Source organism: Ips typographus, linkage group LG3, assembly GCF_016097725.1.
Source record: "Ips typographus isolate SLU linkage group LG3, UJ_Ityp_2.0, whole genome shotgun sequence".
NCBI lineage: Eukaryota > Metazoa > Arthropoda > Insecta > Coleoptera > Curculionidae > Ips > Ips typographus.
The window spans coordinates 12,999,988-13,015,930 of NC_138424.1; the positions used below are offsets into that span (position 1 = coordinate 12,999,988).

The 15,943-nt window shown below is 33.1% G+C and overlaps 1 long non-coding RNA gene across 1 annotated transcript in view; it reads right to left on the reverse strand.

Moving 5' to 3' along the window:
- Positions 1-15,943, reverse strand: part of LOC145727279 (uncharacterized) — a 205,551-nt gene that overhangs the window by 176,562 nt on the left and 13,046 nt on the right. The window lies entirely within an intron of this gene.

Here is a 15,943-nt window from a genome sequence, read left to right on the forward strand (position 1 = left end):
TTAAAACCACATCGTTAAGTAAAAAACACAAAGATGTTTTCATGCTAACATCAAGCACCACCCTTAACTTTGTAGAAACACCCAAAAAATCAAAATTCCACATTTTCTTCACTTAAGGGTCTCTACTGTCTCATTTTTCACTTTATCTATTATCATGCGGCAAATGTCTTTGGTTGTAAAACGCCATCCATCACATGCACTGGCATAAATAACATTGCCTGTGTCTGGACTGAGCAGCAACCCTGAAATTTAGTAAGTGAATATTACTTGTGATTCCAGTAGCTTTAATTAATGGCAGAAGAGAAAACCTGACAAACAATATTTTAAGTTAGGACTAACCGTCATTTTATTTAAGTAAAATAGTAGTTTATTTTAATTTACTGCCATTAAAATACAAGAATGTATTGATATACAGCATGATGTAAACTTTTTTTAATAGATAAAAACTTATCAAAGTATTATTTAACATATACCAGGTGTCAAAGAGCACCCTCGACATAGGAGATCAACATGGAAAAACGGTTTTGATTTTTTTGCGCCTGTACGGTTCATTTAATGAAAAAACGCTTTAGATAAAAGTTGTAGAGCACATTTTCGGCTATCAACTTGCAATTTTTCCAATACCGTAGATTTGACCATTAAGACGCAAAACGGATTTAAAATTCGGAAATTTTAAATCTCGCGCCAAGCGGTCGTTAAGGAAAGTTAATATCCGGCCGTGCTACCAACCTTTCAAAATCATAACAAATCGCCGTCAGTCATTCTGTAATCAAAACATTCAAAACAAGTTTATTTAGTAATAATTTTGAGTTACTACCCACATAATGCAAAAAAAATAAAAATAAATCGTGATAAAAACACTTTATCATTAGCCACAGCCCAAAAATCTGGTAAGTTGCATTTATAACCTCATTCAATGTCTACTCAACTTAATTACTTTGTAGCAAAACTCTTTAAGAAAACACTGGTTTTGCTTGCAAATATTCAATGAGGATGACCGATTCAGTTATCTCAAGCGTCTTCATAACCCTTTAAACGATTTAAAGTGACATCGACTACAAAGTCCTGCAGATGTTTGAAGAAAAGTTGCTTTACTATACAGGGACCACAAAAGAGGGCAAATACTTCCCTCAAAAGTGATGCAATTTAGTGTCCTATGTGACGCTAGTTTTATTGTATCCTTCTGTTTTGTAGTGTTGTCAACACACCATAGTGTTTAAGTGGTTTTTTATTGTATGATGTTAATAAAAAGGCATTTTTTATAACTGATTTTCAATGATTTTTACTTAGTTCTACAGGGTAAGGTAAGTACTGATATTTAGTTAGCTCTATTAGTTAACTTGAACATCATTCACCTACAAGGATACTTGTAAAACATCTCCTAACCAAAAATAAATTAACCAAAACTCGAGTTCACATTTGATTGGTAAAGGTATGTCCTGTGAAATGGTGTATTAAATTAGAAACAAGTTGTTTCTCTTTAGAGACTTTCAATCACTACATTTTACCTACCTTTGCTAATTTGGAACTTTATTACACTATTATCCAAACAAAAATTAGGTTACTAAGACAAAGTTGTTTTTAGCATAGCTTGTATGGTAAAAGGTTCACCCACTCACACTCAATCTGTGGAACAATCACTGTTTATGTGGTAAAACCAGTTTTCTTTGCCACCTATTGTACTGAAGCTTTTGGCTTGAAGAAAATGTATACTGTACTTTGAACTGTGAAAAAATAATTAATACAAACATTCAGTGTACAAAGCTTTATTTGGAACAATTGAGTGTGTGGAAAAAATGACACGATTATAATGTTAATAAACCTAGAATAGAACAGCTCATTTATATAGCTCAATTGAAAAGGTGGTTTTTCGATAATACCTTCCTTTATAAAAAAACTTTTGTCACCTGACTGATAATTTGACTGTGTAAGTCCATATTATATGCCTAGAAGGGGTTTCTAAGAGGTTTTATAGCCAGTTTAACATTCTTCACGTTTCAGTCAGATCAAATTTTGAGATTTAAGTCAGATATCAACACTGAATCATTTTAAGTTTTAGTTGCAATACTGATGAAACCCCTCGGTGATGATAGTCCATGAAGTTAAGCACATTGAAGCTAAATCACATCACTTTTGAAGGAAGTATTTGGCCCCTTTGTTGTTGTCCCTATACAGTAGGAAACTTATCTTCAAAGATCTGGCTTCATTGTCCACTTTAAATAGTTTGGTAGTGTTATGAAGAGGCTTGAGATAGCTGATTCGGTCATCCTCATTAAATATTGTCACGAAGGATAATAAATCAAATTTATTACTTGAACGGAAACATTAAAAAATGTTTATATTACTTGAGCGGAAACATTAAAATTGTGGAATGCGGTCGGAGTGCAACTGCAATTAAGATGCATTTGCTGAATTGCGAAATAATGTGGAATGTTTTCCAAGTACCGATGGTCGAAGGTCGTCACGAGTTGTCGGCTAGACGAGGCCAGGTCTGGGAGTTTTGATTGGTGGAATCAGTGTCTGGAATGCTATAAAAAAGAGGTTGCACCCTAGAGAGGGGTTCAGTTCAGTTCAATTCAATCAGTTCATTCCAATCAATCCAGTTTTTCTGTGCACCACGTCGGAGAAGGCAGTACCTAGCCAGAAGACTCCGCTCACGCCACAGAATGTAGTCGTCCTGAATTCTGCAACCCGCACCGGGTTTACAAATTAATTAAATAGTAAACCATCTCTTAAACTATAATAAATCGCAAGTGCCAAACCCTCCACGAAGCTGCCCTCATAATTGTTTTACAAATGTAAGTACAGATTTGTTATTGTAATATTTTGTGCATGTAAAAGGTATTGTTTAAAGTGTTACTTTGGGAATTATGTTGAAGGTTTTATTCCGATTCACCAAGTTGATAAACCAACCATTTTGTCAATTAGTTTTAACTATTATTTAGTTATTAAATTATATTTTTCTACCAAGTGGTTTGATTCTACCTCTGAAACAAGATCTCGGTAAAGGCGTTTATTAAAGTAATAAACGCACGTCTCGTTTAACTTGTTGGGCCAAAAGGGCTTTTCAATTTAAACGTGACATTTGGTGGAGGTGCCGGCCTTGTGTCAGAATGACATTTGGTGGAGGCGCCGATTTTGTGTCAGAATGACATTTGGTAGAATTGTTTCAAGTAGATGAAAAACACTGCTAAAAAAAAAAAGTGAATTTTTAAACCAGAAAAAATATTTTTGATTTTTCTTATCGTGAATGAAAATTACCTCTTTAAAACAAAAATATATTTTTCTTTTTGCATAATTAATTTTGTCCTACATTGTCATTTTGAATATTTGTTTGCTAAATTGTTAAAAGCAAGTCAGTATTACTGAAACGATCGTGTCTTATGTTAAAAAGTCAAGAAATTAATGGCTAATATAACTTTACGTACAGCACTGGCCGAACAAAAAGCCCCGGCCATCCCTAAATTTACGTGTCCACCTACGTTTAATCCATCAAGTGATTGCCCCATTACATTTTTAAATAAATATGAAAAGTCCGCAAGATTAAACAACTGGACTTATTCTTTAAAGATTTCATATTTTAATAATTATTTGGACGGACCAGCACAAGTTTGGTATCAAAAATATGTAAATGATCCAAAAAATGTTTTGAATACTTGGGCAATATTTCGAACAGATTTTCTAAAAGAATTCGCAGGTGACCAACCATTTCGTAAACTGAAATTTAGATTAAACACGCGTAAACATCGGGACAATGAAGACATTAAAACTTATTATTATGACTTACTTACCTTGGCAAATGAAATTAACCCAGACATGTCTTTTGAAACTTTTAGAGATTATTTTGAAAACGGTTTAAATCCGTCGTGTTTTGAAATGTATTATTTGCTAAGCTCTAATAATAAAAATTTGAGTGATTTAAACCAACTAGTCTTGAAAATAAGTGATATTAAAGAGCGTGTATTATTTAGTCAAATGAATCGGCAAAGTAAATTTTACATTTCGGACGGAATGAATTTTCGGTCTCGTAATGATCGGTTGAAAAACAAATTTGACAAATACAGTACTAATCGTACTTGGCCAAATAAGTATTGTAAAAATTGTGAATTTCAGTCCAACAATTATTGTGGAAATAATAATTACAAAGGGACCAAGTTAAAGAAAAATGATTTCTACTATCAAAATGTGTCACGAGAAAAGCAAAATTATTCTAGGCTTGATCAAAATCAAGGTATAAGAAATAGTAATACCAGAAATAATTATTCATCAAAATGTAAAAATTTTAATAGAGGTAGCAACAAGTTTTACAATTTTGGACAAAATAAGAATGTTTCTACACATCAGAATCCTAGTAAATGTGAAAACTCAATGTTAAGTGTCGATGAAGTTGCTCTAAACTCGACAAACAGTAAAGATAGCAATTTATTGTCAATCAAAGCTTCAATAAATAACGAAGACAATTTGTTTGATGTAATTTTAGACACAGGATGTGAACCAAACTTAATTGATTTAAATCTTATAACTAACATGTCTTTATCATCAGAGAAAATCCAATTAACTTCGGTAGGAGGTTATACTTTTAACCCAGTTGGTACTTCGAAAGTAACTCTAAAAATTAACAACATAAAGTTGGATATTGAAGCATTAGTAGTGAAAAATCTTTCTAAACCTCTAATTTTGGGACATAATTTTTATCAAATTTTAACGCAATGATTGATTACAATAAAAATATTTTGAGTTTTTCAACAAACAACAACGATAAAGTAAGAGTTAATCTCAATCGACCTGATTTAGATGTTACATCTAAAAACCAAGTTCAGAAAGAGTATCTAATGGGTGTAGAAATTTCTGACGTCGAAAAAACAGTAAAACCTGTAATAAAATTAAAAGTTGCTCAAAAGTATATTGTAAAACCAAATACGCAAATAACGTTAAGATTGAAAACCTCGAATAATGTACCTGATTTAACAAAATGCATTTTTATTAAAAGAGACAGTTATTTATGTCCAAGAAATCTGTGTGTAGACACACCATTTTTGCAAAATGGGCACAATTTATACATTAAAATTGTCAATAAGGGATTTAGAACAGTTCCTATTTTAAAGCATTCTGTTATAGGTAAATTCGACGTTAATGAATCAATCAATACAAATACGACAAAGGATTCAATGTTATGCATTTCAGAAAAACGCAAATCAAAAACTGCTAATAAGTTTCAGTCCGATTTTCCTGTTCAATCGAAAATGTTACATCCTAATTTACAGACAAGTAACATAAATGAAATCGATAATATAGATTATCGAAGAAAAGTTGCGATGTTTAAATCAACTCGTAAAACTTCACACCAAAATAGAGACACAGCCGACCAAGTCGAATTAAAAAATGTAATATTCCCTGTATCCCAATTTTGTGGATTACAATATTCAAAGCAAAATGTATGCTTTTAGCATTTCTATTTAGTAGAAGTTTGTATAAAAGTTAAGCTGAAAAATCAAATATTTTGAGAAAAAAAAAATGAATTTTACATACTGCAGCATGCTATTAAATTAATTTTACATGACTTCTAAATCTAAAGTTAAAAAATAAAATCCACACTGTAAAACAGCGGATTGTGTTATTTCGATGTCGAGGCAGCAAGCATTCCCGATAACGACAAAAAGTGTGCCGGAATGAAACTTCTAATTGTCGACAAATAATTTTTTACTTATTATGTGTAGGTACCAGCTTTAAATAAAAGCATAGTGCAGAGTTAAAGAGGATTTCCATATGTTTCCACCGTTCAAAACTAAGAGTACATAAAAAATCGAAGGTTATTATTTGGTTGCTTACAAAAATCGCGACATTAGTGGAAAATAAAGTAAAGCAGACTAATTAGTTGTATTTGACGCCGCGTGCCGGTGTGACCGACTTGCTTTATTGCACTCGTCTCGTCGCATCGCCGCGAAGGTGTCGATAAGAAAACTGCTGATTGATGAATTTTAATGTTTTTTTTTCTAAATGCACATGATAATTTACCTACATGGAATAACAAGTCGAAATGTTGCATTGGCTAATAATAATTAAACTTGATTTTACTATGGAAAAAAATGACAACTGATTTAAAAAGTGACCCAAGTTATTTTTTTGAATACGAATGGTAAATGATACATTTGTAATAAAGTATTTCTGAGGTGATATTTAAAACATTCAACACACATACTACTCGAATGAGACGATAGGACCCACACATCATAATAATGTGATTTTATTTTTACTTTATTTCTGCTGAATTTCAACCTGTTAAATAATTTTAACCTGCTATTTAATTGAGGTGAAAAACGCTAGCTGAGCGTAATACCCTATTATGTAAGTGGCACATAGAGTTTGTTTCTTTAACCGACCCGTTGTAATGAGTTTTATGAGTACTAAAGTTTCAACTTACATGCAGTTGAACTATTTTTGGTGCATCTGTACGAAGATGTCCAGCTCAAGATTCATGATTAAATAAAATAATTACTGGATTGCCAATGAAAAAATATTGGTATCTTTTATAAAGGAGTAATTTAAATACTCAAGAATTCAACAGGAAAAACAGTATAATTCAATGTTGGTAGGAGTATTAGCTCTCAAAGTAGTTGTTTCTGATTTTTCCCTTCTCAGTTGAGAAGTTTCTGATACAGAAAGGTCTGTACATGTTGAGAAATATTTGTTTTAGTGCCACACAGCAATACTATTTGCTGTTATCGATGTTAGGGCGGTGCATGATTTTTTCTCAAAGAACAAACCAAAAGCATTTTTGAATGCGAAACTAATAGCAGGCTGAAATAATTGAATGATGAAACCTTATACATACGTTTATTAGGTTTTGAAAATTGGGTCTTTGAAGCAAATCGATACTAGACTTCTTTAAACTCGGATATAAAAAGGTCCATATAAAGTAGCAAATTTGTCAATATTTTCAGGCAACGGGGATTCCTATTCCTGACAGCAACCGGTTATACGTTATCCTGGAAGTTTGCGTATTAGTTGCTTTAATCGTTTACCTTAATTCCGTTTATAGGATCGTCTCATTACGATGTACAATAAGTTGTACAAATTTCTAGCAGACTGACTACGACTACTTTTTGAAACAAATATTGAACTGCAGAGCAATTCAAAGTTACAAGTTACAAGCCCGATAAAGTCAAAATGCTCATAATTAAGTTATAAAAATGTTTACTTTTATTTGCTTAAATGAATTATCCTACAGTAGGATATATTTTGTTTTTTTTTGATTAGATAATTCTTTTCTTATGCCGCAGGCAGATGGTGATCACTTTGTTATTTAAGTCATCGCGGTACGAACGTTCACAAAAACTGCGTATGGATAAATATCATTGTAATTTCATTTTGACATGCAAATTTTTAGCATATGAGAATAATTATTAAGAAAAATTGCCATTGTTATTATAAAAGTGAAGAAGTGTACACTTGAGTTTTATATCGTGATTTTTTCATTGTATGAGTAAATCGATTGATTGAAGACTTTATGAAACAAAGCTGGGCTAAATACTTATTGAACATTGACAAATAAAGACTGGATTGCACGGTCAAAATGTCAACAGACTACTTATTACCTATGCTGGTTTTTATACTATTTGGAAAATAGTAAGACAGATACATGGTATATTTTGAATTATACCACACGAAATAAAAAGTTACACACAAAAATACATCAGCTCTTGGACTAAAGCAAAAGCGAACATCGCTGCTTATCGTCCGGCTGATAATCCGAATGATGACAAACTTTAGCCTTGATTCCGCTTAGTAAGGCAAAGTGAAACTAAGACGGACAATGCAAATTTGTGGTAATGCAATAATCAGAGTTTATTTTTTATTAAAAATAAACCAAGCCAGAAATGATTTAAGTTAATCATTTAATACTTGCGTTTGCATACTAATAACATATTTTTATTTTTACAGAAACAATGAGGGAAAAGCATTTGATTGAGGACATTACATCCAATTTTTGATAAAAAAATCTTCTCCAAAAGGATTTGAAGTTAATTAGAAACGGTTAAGGTTTCTGTATTTTTTGAAACAGGCAAATACGTTCTACTTTCCATAACATGAAAACTAGAGCGTCTAGAGCGAGTCGTTTATATTTACGGAGTTCAAACTTTTTAGTTTCAGGACCGGATTCCCGATTATTTTTACATGTCAATTAACTTTATAAAGTAATACGCAAGATTGCATGCAAATTAGAATTTTAATATAAGTATATTAGGCCTTAATGAACACATATTAACCTTTGTTCTTGTTTTCATTATATGTAAAAAAACCATGCACTTGAGGAAGCCATAAGGAGCCAATGTACTAAGTGACGCTGTGCAAAGCCAGTATTGGAAGACCAATAAAGATGACACTTAACCTTATCACCAACGTCAACCACGTGATGTTAATGAAACTTAAGCAGGAAGGACTATGAAATTGACATTGCTAGACTTCAACTACTGTACTATTTGGTGACCAATGAGGGACAAAGTCATGGACAGGGCAATTTATGATTGTGACAAAAATTTTTGTGCGAACAATGGCGCAATACAAATCGCAAAATCAAAACTGCGTATATTGAAGTATATGGTGCGTAGTTAAGCGCTCCCCAAGATTTCAAATGTGTTATGTTAATTTAAGGGTTAGTTTAATGATTAGGATTACTATAATTTTTAGGTACGACGAAGCGATGACGGAAAATGGAGAAAGTAAGCTTTTTAGAAAATATATGAAAAAGAAAATTAAAATTAAAATCAAAATTTTCTCTTACTCCATTTTTCTAATAATATTATAATAAGATGAATTTTATATAAGGCTAGCGATAACTAGATTAATAATTAGCATTGTCAAATGTAGGAGTTACCTCTCTTAGTTTAAACTGGAGGGCCAGTTTCATGGAGGAGGGGCAAATGTCACGAAGGATAATAAATCAAATTTATTATGTACGTGTAACTACAAATATTGAGATGAAATTGTCATTTATAGCTACAAAACTAAACTATACTTTTAGACAGACCGAAACCATTTAGTCACGGCATGACAGTTCTGACTTAACATATTGTCACGAATGGAAAATCCATTAGTTCAAAAGATGGACTTATTGACTTAAAAACATAAGAATATTTGAGAATTGCGAAATATTAAGCGCACAAGGCAAGGTCGCACCATGATGCACCGAGTGCATCATATCGGTGATGAGTCACCACCACCTGCTTTGCAGGAATATGAAAAAAAAAAACACGCCGATTGCAGCAGTATAGGATGAGTGTGAACCAATCGACAGTAGTGCGACCAGCTGAACCAAGAAGTCGAGATGTCGACTCTCTTCGGGAAAAGAAGATCAAGTTAGGTAGTCCATTCTCCAGAACTGTTCCAACACGAAAGTGACTAAGCCAGCCGCCAGAAAATACTAAGTCCTTAGCTTATGTATTCATGTAAGTATAATTACATTATAAACAGTGTAATTGTCGAGTTATTAACTTTTAGTGTGACTGTATTGTACCGATCCACTTATAAATGTTTGGTTAATAGATTTAAGTGTTTAATAGAAAACTCAGTGTTTGATTCCATCCTTAAAAGTGAGATCCCGGCGCGACGTTTAACGTCGTGAGTCAGTTTAATTGATGAACCCAGAAGGGCTCATAAATTAAACGTGACAATAATAAGCAATCCGACCGTCCAAATTGGAAGTAATATAGCAATAAAATACTGTCGATAGATATACGCAAACAATATTGCACTAAACATTTGATAATAAAATTGAAATTGCACTATATTTAAAAAAAATTATAAATTTATAAGTAGAATAACAATTAATATGTCATTGAAAGTATTCAACAACTATTTGATGTATAATCACAATCAACATAGTACATATCTTTACATAAAATAACATAAATACGAGTCTATTTTTTATTTTATTGCACCATCCGTTAATTAATATGGAGAACGAATTACTGTCAACTGACTAAGGCTGGCACAATTTTCCTATAATAATTCAAATAAATCTAAGAGCACCATTAAATAAAATTCAGAAGATGTGTTAAATATTTTGTGCATATCCACTATCTGTCCACGATATTTTTTTGTGTAGAAACGCCAACAACAAAAAAAAATCATCCAGAAAATCACATTTCAATAACACAATTTAACAAGGAGAATTCTCCTTTAACTTTAAATAAAACTTTATACCTCAGGATCTGCTCCCCAATTCAGTACTCATAAATTCCAATCTCTTTTGGTTGCATAATTCGAAGGGTACTCCAATCTTGGCACTTTGCTCATTTTATTAAAATAGACTCAAGAGTCCAGTTTACCTTATAGAATATTTATGTAGGTACACTAAAATATGTATAAAGGGAATATATCGATAGTCAACACCTACTTTGAAAGTGTCATATACGCTAGCCGTGTAATACCCGGAACGAGGGTCAATTAATACTATTCACTATACACTGTGTGTAAAAAGTCCGGCAACCCTGAATTATTTCGCAAAATATACAACTCATTGAAAAATATCCTATATAAATATTGACGCACTTTAAACGTTTTACCGTTAGGTGACATTCAGGAATATACAGGGTGAGCCACAATATGGCAATGAATTGAGGTTATGTTTTTTCTTATGGAATGACCATGTTTCAATGACGTTTTCTGATTCGCTCTCTCATTCTGATCACATTTCATGTAACATGTTGTATGGTTACCTTGAACAGTTTGGCAGCTATTTAATTATTAAAGACAAATTTGCTTTCATGGTATCCCATGTTTATCGATAGTAATTCTCACCTTTACCTGATTGTTACATTTGATAGTAGATTGCGGGTACCTATTTTTGACATTAGCTGGTAGTGTCAATAATTTTTTGTACACAATGTCCCTTACAGAAAAGGAACGTGTAACTCTGCTTATGATAAGAGGTTTTGGCGGTAGGCAGAGGACGTATTTTGAAACCGTGGAACAGTTTAACATAATTAAAAAATTGTGCCATCAATTATTAACATAGTCGGACCGAATTTCCAGCATACTTGGTTTCAACAGGATGGTGCGCCACCACATTTTGGAAGACATGTACGGGCGTACTTGGATGAGGTGTTTCCTAACCGTTGGATAGGTCGTAGAGGTGCAATAGAGTGGCCTCCTAGATCACCGGATTTGACGCCTCTAGATTATTTTCTATGGGGTCACTTAAAAAATAAGGTATATGCAACAAAACCGACAAATTTAGATGATTTAAGAAGAAGAATTATGGATGAATGCAACCTTATAACACGCGACATGTTACAAAACGTCATTGAAAAATTTTATTTTAATTTAGCTCATTGTCAGAAAGTTCAAGGGGCACATTTTCAGCATTTAATCAAATAAAAAATGTTTACTTATTTAAAAGTGTAGTTTTCTTTAATAATTAAATAGCTGCCAAACTGTTTAAGATAACCATACAACATGTTACATGAAATGTGATTAGAATGAGAGAGCGAATCAGAAAATGTCATTGAAACATGGTCATTCCATAAGAAAAAACATAACCTCAATTCATTGCCATATTGTGGCTAACCCTGTATATTCCTGAATGTCACCTAACGGTAAAACGTTTAAAGTGCGTCAATATTTATATAGGATATTTTTCAATAAGTTGTATATTTTGCGAAATAATTCAGGGTTGCCGGACTTTTTACACACAGTGTATTTGCCGCATTCGTTTTCAACCTCCATAGAGCTTTGACGTCACAATGACGTAATTTGACAGTTGGTCAACTAATGGTTTTCCCAAATTAAGTCATTGTGACGTCAAAAAAGCTCTGCTCCCTCCATAGAGCTTGAAAACGAATGCGGCGATTGATGAGAGTTTTGAGAGGTGCTTTTTTAAGCATAGAGAGAGGCATAACTTTGTTTCGGTTTTCTATTCTTCCATAATGCATTATATCTTCCAATTGCATTCCATATTGCATAGATTGTACTAATCCGAACAGTTCAGAATGGCATGTCAACAAAAACTTGTCACATTGTAATTAAGTGATGTTAAACTTTTGTACCAAGTAAAAAACATATACAATCTATTACTGTTCTTCATGCTGTTCCTATTCAGTCAAGTGGTAACTGAACTGTGCCTTAGAAGGATTGTAACAGTTGAAGCACAACATGCACTGTTTCCAAAATTGACAAATCAAAAAATTCTCTCAAGACGTACGTTAGCTTAAGACGTAACGCGACCTTAGCGTCGAATTAATAACGACAAAGGAAGGCTGTATTAGCTATTAGAAGACACCTTAAAGGCTTGTGAGGTCCCGCGGTCAACGGAGTTAGTTGATTATTTTGCGTCATCAGTTCTGACGCCCTTCACGAATCTGTCATAATATAGTTTTTGTTAAAATTAAATGAGACGGCAAGTCCAGGTATTATTATGCATAAACTGGTCTGATATATATATGTTTGATTTCCTACCTTAAGTTGCAAGTGCTTCTAGTAGGAAATATATCAGAGTGCTCAGCTGAAACATAGACGTAACCGAAGTTGACGGATAAAAAGTAGAAACTCATGAAAAAGTTGCATCACAAGTCGCCTACGTTGATCCAAAGTCTTCCTGTGTCCTTTATCCGGATATTTAGCTCCAGGTGTACGTGGCGCCTTGGTGACGGCCGAAGCACCCTCATCAGCTTCTTGCAACTACCTCACGCTCTCCAAAGAGAAGTCCGGCCAAAGAATCGAGTACCGGCTAAAGGACAAGCTGAAGGCATAGACAATGGTGCATCGTTTCCGGCGTTCCATCGTTGTTACCTTGTGATGATGATTGATTTACAGCTTGACGTCGCACACTGGTAGTTTTTTAATTTCATTGGCATAAACGAAATACTTGGAGCTAAAAGTCATTCAAATGTCAAACAATGTTTTCAAAGAACAAGTTGGCTATGATAGAATGTCACATTCTTTATTATTGTTTAACAGTGATTCGTCAAACTCAAATACATTATTTTTTTCAAGTAAGTTTTTTTGGATGCGTTACGAAGGTTTTGTTGTTATAACTTAGTAGAAGACAAGTTTCATTTTTGTTTTAAAATGGATCCTAATTGTAGGGGTAAGTAGTAAGTTTTTCACAATAAAATGTTTGATCAAAAGTTTACTTTTAAATATTAATATACTCAAAATGGAAATGCGTTTTACGTCACTATTAAGAGACAAAATTTTGAATGTTTTTTTATGTTCCGCCCAATATCCCACGGGTTGTTTAGTGTTTTGTTGAAGAAACTTACTTAATAAACTAATGGCTAAACAGAAACCTTGCTCATATTTGCACAAAAAGTCTAAAATACGGGGTTAATTTTTTACTGACGTTTCAAAGTTCAAAATGCTATACTTACCTATATTTTGTTCTGCTTACAGGTGTGGACGAAAACTTTTCTATTATTGTTACCAGGACCTTTTTGACATGGTTCAGAGTTTTTCCGATAAAAGTATTAATAGTAGATTCACTACTTTAGAAAATAAAATTTTAGAACTGACGAAAAATGAGCAACTCAGCAAGAACGAAAAAAGAAATTTATCAAAATTTAAATCAGATTTTTTAAAAAAATGGATGGTTTCGTGTCGATATAAAGACAGATTCATACAACACATGCAAAATGGTTGTTTTGCAAATGAAATTTTTCAAAAGAAGCAATCAAGTCAAACGAAAATCAAGCATAAAGGTCGACCTAAAGTATCTTTTGAAGATAGCAGTGATCGTTCCAAAAGGATGAAAACTAGTAATTGCGAAATACATCTGGTGCAGTAAAACTCGCCTATGCAAAGCAAATGAATTTTCGTGTCGAAGGAAACAATCAAGCTGCAAAAAATACTCAAAGACATTACCAATACACCATCAAAAGCTCACGAGTATTACGCCTTAAAAAATCAAACAACAACTTATACTAAATTGAGTGCTGATGAGGCACTTTCTCTTCTAATAGAAGCAAGTTAAGCAAGAGTCAATACAATTTAATCAGGCGTCAAGTCAAAGAAAAAAACTGTCATATTTATCCTTCCTATGATGAAATCCTTAAAGGAATGAAGCGATGTTACCCTAACTCAATAATTGTCTCTTCGGATACTGTAGCCGAAGTTCCATTGCAGTCAATGCTGAATCATACTTGCAAAAGATTGCTTCAGTTACAAGAAGAAGTTATTGATAGTTTAAACTCCTGCTCAAACGTAAATTTAGTTTTAATATGTAAATGGGGCCTAGACGGTTCTTCAGGTCAATCGGAGTACAAACAAAAATTTGACAAAACCGGTAGTTCTGACTCTAGTATAGTATTGACATCATAGTACCCATAAGGCTTATATATCGTACAGGAACCAATAAAAATAATCAAATAATTTGGCAAAATGTAAGAACATCATCGCCTCGTTTTTGTCGTCCTTACAGTTCATTCACGAAACAGCAGAGCTAATTAAACTAGAAAAAGAGTTTGTGGACCGTCAAATTAATAATATCGTTCCATTTAGTTGTACCATTAATAACTCAAATGTAACTGTTAATTTTGAACTACATTTTACAATGATTGACGGTAAAGTTTGCAATTCTTTAACTTCAAACAAATCTACTCAAAGATGTTATATTTGTGGAGCCTGTTCTAAAGACTTTAATAATATCGACAATATTGTTCTACGACCAGCAAATACTGATAACTTTAAGTATGGCCTGTCTACTTTACATGCTTGGATACGTTTTTTTTGAATGTCTCTTACATTTAGCTTATAAAATGGATATTAAAAAATGGCAAGCTAGAAGTGATATTGATAAACAAATTGTATTGGATACCAAAAAGCGTATTCAAGGGCAATTGCGCAACCAGATAGGGCTTATTGTTGATAAGCCTAAGCCCGGTTTTGGTAGCTCCAATGATGGTAACACAGCTCGTAGGTTCTTTGAAAATGTAGAAGTAGTATCAAATATAACCAAAATTGACCAAACAATTAATTACAAAATTTCATGTAATATTGCAAACTTTATCGGCTGGATTTGACATCAATACAGATAGATTAAGGAATATGCGTTAACAACTGCAAGACTTTTTGTGACATTGTATCCTTGGTATGCCATGCCTCCAACTATACACAAAATTTTAATACATGGCTTTGAAGTTATTAAATCTTTTGCTTGCCAATAGGACAATTATCCGAGGAAGCACAAGAGGCACGCAACAAGGATATCAAGAAGTACAGAGACGGATTTTTCCAGAAAAACATCCAGAAAAGATAACATACGAGATATAATAATCGCCTTCTGGTTCTCGAGTTTACGTAAACTACCTATTAAAAAAATAAAATGTTTCCTTCCTGAAACTTTTGAGTTATTAGATACTCCAAAAGTAATAATTCCACGGATACTAAGTTTTTAGAGTTAAGTAGTTCTGATGAAGAATAAAAATATCATTAGGTATTTTTTTTAATTATAAAGATGGTTTTGATATTTTTAATGAATTATGTACGATATATAAGACCTTAAAATGAAATCATTAGACACATTGAACCGAATATTACCATTCAGCACTTACTTTAACTAACAACTATTTATCTTGATGAAATACTCTGTATATTATATTATGCGACAATTAATTTCTTTAAAAACCTGCTTAAAAAATTCCATTGTGTCATTTATCAAAAACCTCCTTAACTGTATTTAACTCTTTTAATTATTGCCTAGATTTTTTAAAAATCGACCACTGTGTGACAGTCCGAACTTTCTAGTGCCCGGACGGCTCGTTACCCTGTTGCAGTGCCTTAAGTAAATCCTTTGGGCGTGTCGGACTTAGGGGCACCCTGCTCGTATCGAGCGGGTTCCGCTTGGCGGCACTTCAGAAGGCCTTACGCACATTCACCCACACCCACACACCCCCTCTTGGACGGTGTTCGATGCTAAGAGTTATACAGTGCCAAATAAAGATGACAT